Consider the following 6,419-nt stretch of genomic DNA (forward strand, 5'->3'; position numbering starts at 1 on the left):
GACTTGGATAGGTTGCAGTGCTGGGCTGAAAAGTGGCAGATGGAGTTTAACCCTGAAAAGTGTGAGGTCGTCCATTTTGGAAGGACAAACATGAATGCAAAATACTGGGTTAACGGTAGGGTTCTTGGGCATGTGGAGGAGCAGAGAGACCTTGGGGTCTATGTGCATAGATCATTGAAAGTTGCAACTCAAGTGGATAGGGCTGTGAAGAAGGCATATGGGGTGTTAGCGTTCATTAGCAGAGGGATTGAATTTAAGAGCCGTGAGGTGATGATGCAGCTGTACAGGACCTTGGTAAGGCCTCATTTGGAGTACTGTGTGCAGTTCTGGTCGCCTCATTTTAGGAAGGATGTGGAAGCCTTGGAGAGGGTGCAGAGGAGATTTACCAGGATGTTGCCTGGAATGGAGAATAAGTCTTACGAGGAAAGGCTGAACATTCTAGGCCTCTTCTCATTAGAAAGGAGAAGGATGAGGGGTGACATGATAGAGGTTTATAAGATGATCAGGGGAATAGATAGGGTAGACAGTCAGAAACTTTTTCCCCGGGTGGAGCAAAGCGTTACAAGGGGTCATAAATTTAAGGTGAAGGGTGGGAGATATAAGGGGGATGTCAGGGGAAGGTTCTTTACCCAGAGAGTGGTCGAGGCATGGAATGCCTTGCCCGGGGAAGTTGTTGAGTCAGAAACTTTAGGGACTTTCAAAAGGCTTTTGGATAGGTATATGGATAAAGGAGAATGATGGGGTATAGATTAAATTGTCCTTGACAGAGGACAAAGGATCGGCACAACATTGTGGGCCGAAGGGCCTGTTCTGTGCTGTATGTTCTATGTTCTATGTTCTATGTTCTATATTCCCACTTGGCTATCTGCACATTTAGTTAATTACAATTTTGTCGACAAGCTCTTTGAATCCAGTTGTCTGGTCCTCAAGCCAGCTCCGTATGGAAGTCAATTCCACCTTCTGCAAGGCTGAAACCAATAGATAACCTTAATCTAAAAATGCCAGCAGACCAGGGATCGTCTGGGATTTAAACCCAGGATCTCTCGCATGTTAATTAACCATACACCCTAAGCGAGAATCATACCCCTAGACCAACGAGCCACTGATAGGTCAGGCTTTATTAGCTGCTGTGGAATTTCACTGGAATCCCCCAGCCAATCATCCATTTTTTTTCAGATCAAAGCAACATCCTGCAAATGCTGAAATAAAAACAGAATGTGGTGGAAATGCTCAGCAGCTCTGGCAGCATCTGTGCTGTGAGAAACACAGTTAACGTTTCAGGGCACTCACCTTTTGTTTCAGCCATCCTTTCAGACTGCTTCTGTCCATCCAATCTCACTTTCTATTCAATCCACATTTTAACCATTCACTACGTTACTACATTTTTCATGAATTCCTCATTTCTTTTATTACTGACAATTTTGTATTTCTGGCCTTTGCTTCAGACACCACCACAAGTGGAATCATGTCTCCATTTACCCAATCAAACCACATCGCTGCATCCTCACATTGCAATGTTTCTTTCACCCTGACAGACTGTGGAGTTTCTGCTGCTTGATTGCAGTTCTTGCTTCCCGCCAGTAGATGTCACCTCACTCCAATGCAGTGAAGTTTACAAATCTGAGAGAGACACAACAGGAAATAATTGTTCACATTATAGTGAATGTGTGGGATTTAGAAATACTAGGAGTGGAGACGAGTTATTATTGCACTCTGCTATTACATCTTTTATAATGGACACCAGCATTTTCCCCACGACTGATGTCAGGCTAACCGGTATATAATTCGCTGTTTTCTTTCTGCCTCTTTTTTTAAATAATGGAGTTACATTAACTACCGTCCAATCCATTGGAACTGTTCCAGAGTCGATAGAATTTTGAAAAAAGACCAGAAATGCATCTGCTATTTCAAGGGCCACTTCCTTAAGTACTCTGGGATGTAGATTATCAGGCCCTGGGGATTTATCGGCCTTCAATCCCATCAATTTCCCAAACATTCCCTGCTAATACTGATTTCATACAGTTCCTCCTTCTCACTAGACCCTATGTTCCCCAACATTTCTGGGAGATAATTTGTATCCTCCGTTGTGAAGACAGATCCAAAGTATGTATTTAATTGGTCTGCCATTTCTTTGTTCCCCATTATAAATTCCCCCGTTTCTGACTGCAAGGGGCCCACATTTGTCTTCACTAATCTTTTTCTCTACACATATCTATAGAAGCTTTTACAGTCAGTTTTTGTGTTCTCTGCTAGCTTACTCTCATACTCTATTTCCCCCTTCTTAATCAATCCTTTTGTCCTCCTCTGCTAAATTCCAAACTGCTCACAATCTTCAGGTTTGCTGCTTGTTCTGGCCATTTTATATTTCTCCTCCTTGGATCTAATACTTTCCTTAATTTCTTTTGTAAGCCACAGTTGAGCCACCCTTCCTGTTTTACTTTTGCACAGACAGGAATGAACAATTGTTGTAGTTCATCCATGAGCTCTTTAATTGCTAGCCATTGCCTATCCACTGTCAACCCTTGAAGTAACGTTCCCCAATCTATCATAGCCAACTCCCGCCTCATACCTTCATAGTTTCCTTTGTTTAGATTCAGGACCCAAGTCTCGGAATCAACTCTCTCACAATCCATCTTAATGAAGAATTTTATCATATTATGGGCGCACTTCCCCAAGGGACCCCACACAACAAGATTGTTAACTAATCCTTTCTCATACACAATACCCAGTCCAGGATGGCCTGTTCTCTAGAGGTGTTATACACCTCTATCAATTCTCCACTCAATCTCCTTTGATATAGGCAGAATAATCCTATCTTTTCCAACCTAACCTTGTAACTAAAATCCCCCATCCCTGGATCCATTCTGGTAAATCACCTCTGCGTCCTCTCAAGGACCCTCACATTCTTTCTAAAGTCTGCTGAGCAGAACTGGAAGCAACACTCCAATTGGGGCCTAACCAGAGTTTTATAATGGTTCAGCATAACTTCCCTGTTCTTGTACTCAATGCCTCTATTTATAAAGCTCAAGATCCCATATGCTTTGCGAACCACTCTCGCAATATGTCTTGCCACCTTCAAAGATTGATGCACATGAACCCCAAGTCCCTCTATTCCAGTACACTCTTTAGAACTGTGCCATTAAGTGTATATTGCCTCTCCCTATTCCTTATGCCAAAATACATCACCTCACACTTGTCACTATTAAATTCCATCTGCCACCTGTCTGCCCATTCTGCTAGCCTATCACTGTCCTGTTGCAGGCAGTTGATATCATCCTCACTGTTTGCCGCTCCTCCAAGTTTGGTGTCATCGGCATATTTTGAGATTCTACTCTGTATGCCAAGATCCAAGTCAATTACCTTGAGCAAAAAAAGCAGTGGTTCTAGCACTGACCCTTGGGGAACACCACTGTCGACTATCCTCCAGTCTGACAAAGAACCATTTAATAAGACTCGCTGTTTTCTGTCCTTAAACCAATTTTCTATCCAATTGGACACTGACCCTCCTATACCACGAACCTCAATTTTGTTAACCGCCCTTTTATGTGGTACCTTGTCAAACGCTTCCTTAAAATCCATATAAACAACATCCACTGCATTCCCTTCATCAACCTGCTCTGTTAGTTCATCCAAAAATGCAGTTAGATTAGTCAAGCATGAACTCCCATTTATAAATCCATGCTCACTCTCCTTAATTAACTCGAACCTCTCCAAGTGACTGTTGATTTTTTACCCTGATTATTCTTTCTAAAACCTTACCCACCGCTGCTGTTAACCTAACTAGCCTGTAGTTACCCGGACTTGCCTTACACACTTTCTTGAATAAGGGTGTCGCATTTGCCACTGTTTAATCCTCTGGCACCTCCCCCGTATCCAGGGAAGATTGGAAGATTATAGCAAGCCCTTCCGTTATCTGCATCCGCATTTCCTTTCGCAACCTGGGATGTGAGCCATCCGGACCAGGTGATTTATCTTCCCTAAGCACAGCCAGCCTTTTTAGTACCTCCCTCTCCTAATTTGTACTCTCTCCATTGCCTCTACTTTCTTCACTTCAACTGATATTTTGTCAAATTCCACTTCCTTAGTGATCACTGATGCAAAGTACTCATTAAGTAGATCAACATTGCCCTGCACCTCTAAGCTTATATTATCCTTTTTGTCCCTAATAGGCCCGACTCAACCTCTTACTACCCACTTATCATTTACATGCTGCTCGAAGATTTTTGGGTTTCCTTTCATGTTGACTGCCAGTCTATTCTCATAGAAATAGAGAATAAGCAAATATAGAAGATGTAACTATTTCCCATCCTTGATGAGGTGGAATTTTTTATGTTGTGGGTGGTAATATCTTGGCCCACGAGTGTGGTGGAAGCAGAGACAATCAATGATTTGAAAAGGAAATTGGATGGATACTAGAAGGAAAGAAACTTGCAGGAGGAAAGGGATCGAGCTGGTGAGTGGAACTGACTAGATTGCTCCGGGGAGAGCCAGCATGGACGTGATGGGCCAAATGAGCACCTTCCGTGTTGTAAATGACTCTGTGTTGTTTCTCAAATTCAATCCACTGGTGCTTGGTAAATAATCTCAAAGTAAATTGTGCAACTGGAAAATCAGAACCAAGGCAAGGGACACATAAGGAAGCGAAATTGCTGAAACACGGGATTGAACCAGGAACCTTTAAATTTTCAGTCTAACGCTCTCCCAACTGAGCTATTTCAGCCCAACATTAACAGAGGCTTGGTGTCCTTGTTTTGGAAAAAAATACATACATTCAAGTTTTCCAAAAGATTAAAGAACACAACATGTGAGTAATAGTCCCCATTGCTTTCTCAGTACTGATGGATTGTGAAGCGGGAGACAGCCAGAAGTGCCACTGAGCCGCACAGACCCCGAGCTGAGAATGAAATGAGATCAAATTCAATCTTTCATAGTGAGATGCTGCTGAGAGGTAAGAGTCCTGAATCAAAGCGAGACTTGCTCATTTCAAACACTCCCTGTACTCTCTGCTCATGAAGCCTTAAAAAAGGGAAAAACAGAATGGCACTCAAACTCACAACCCTGCCATTAAAAGTCTCATATTCGACTGACAGAACTGTCACTTCTACTCGGTCTCTTATTGGATGGATGCAACTCCAACGCAGGGATGGCATTCAAATCCTCCCATGGGTCCACATGTCAGACTGAGTTCCATGTTGTAGACTCAAGCAAAGGAAATCTGCTCACTTCCAAAACTATCAGTGAATTGAAGCTGATTACAATCAACATCATCGGAGGTCAGAACTACCTGGTGAAAGAAGACACCCTGAAGAAGGATCCACAATTATTCAAAGGCATCGACAAAGTGAAAAACAAGAAAATCGATGAGTCAATGCAAGCCAAACAACAGAAACACTGAAGAATTCCATTCCATTCCAGTCCAGAACCCAGTCCTGTTGTTTTTGGAGTCAGGTCACAATTACAGCAACAACTTTATATTCCCACTTGGCGATCTGTACATTTAGTTAATTGCAATTTTGTCGACAAGCTCTTTGAATCCAGTTGTCTGGTCCTCAAGCCAGCTCCGCATGGAAGTCAATTCCACCTTCTGCAAGGCTGAAACCAATAGATCACCTTAATCTAAAAATGCCAGCAGACCAGGGATCGTCCGGGATTTGAACCCAGTATCTCTCGCATGTTAATTAACCATGCGCCCTACGCGAGAATCATACCCCGAGACCAACAAGCCACTGACATATCAGGTTTTATTAGATGCTGTGGAATTTCACTGGAACCCCCCAGCCAATCATCCATTTTTTTTCAGATAAAAGCAACATCCTGCAAATGCTGAAATTAAAACAGAAAGTGCTGGAAATGTTCAGCAGCTCTGGCAGCATCTGTGCTGTGAGAAACACAGTTAACGTTTCTGGGCACTCACCTTTTGTTTCAGCCATCCTTTCAGACTGCTTCTGTCCATCCAATCTCACTTTCTATTCTGTCCACATTCTAATCATTCACTACATTACTACATTTTTCATGAATTCCTCATTTCTTTTATTAATGATAATTTTGTATTTCTGGCCTTTGCTTCAGACACCACCACAAGTGGAATCATGTCTCCATCTACCCAATCAAACCACTTCGCTGCATCCTCCCATTGCAATGTTTCTTCAACCCTGACAGACTGTGGAGTTTCTGCTGCTTGATTGCAGTTCTTGCTTCCCGCCAGTAGATGTCACCTCACTCCAATACAGTGAAGTTTACAAATCTGAGAGAGACACAACAGGAAATAATTGTTCACATTATAGTGAATGTGTGGGATGAGTGGAGACGAGTTATTTTTGCACTCTGCTATTACATCTTTTATAATGGACTCCAGCATTTTCCCCACGACTGATGTCAGGCTAACCGGTATATAATTCGCTGTTTTCTTTCTGCCTCTT

This window comes from Heterodontus francisci, unplaced genomic scaffold, assembly GCF_036365525.1.
Source record: "Heterodontus francisci isolate sHetFra1 unplaced genomic scaffold, sHetFra1.hap1 HAP1_SCAFFOLD_184, whole genome shotgun sequence".
Classification (NCBI taxonomy): Eukaryota; Metazoa; Chordata; class Chondrichthyes; order Heterodontiformes; family Heterodontidae; genus Heterodontus; species Heterodontus francisci.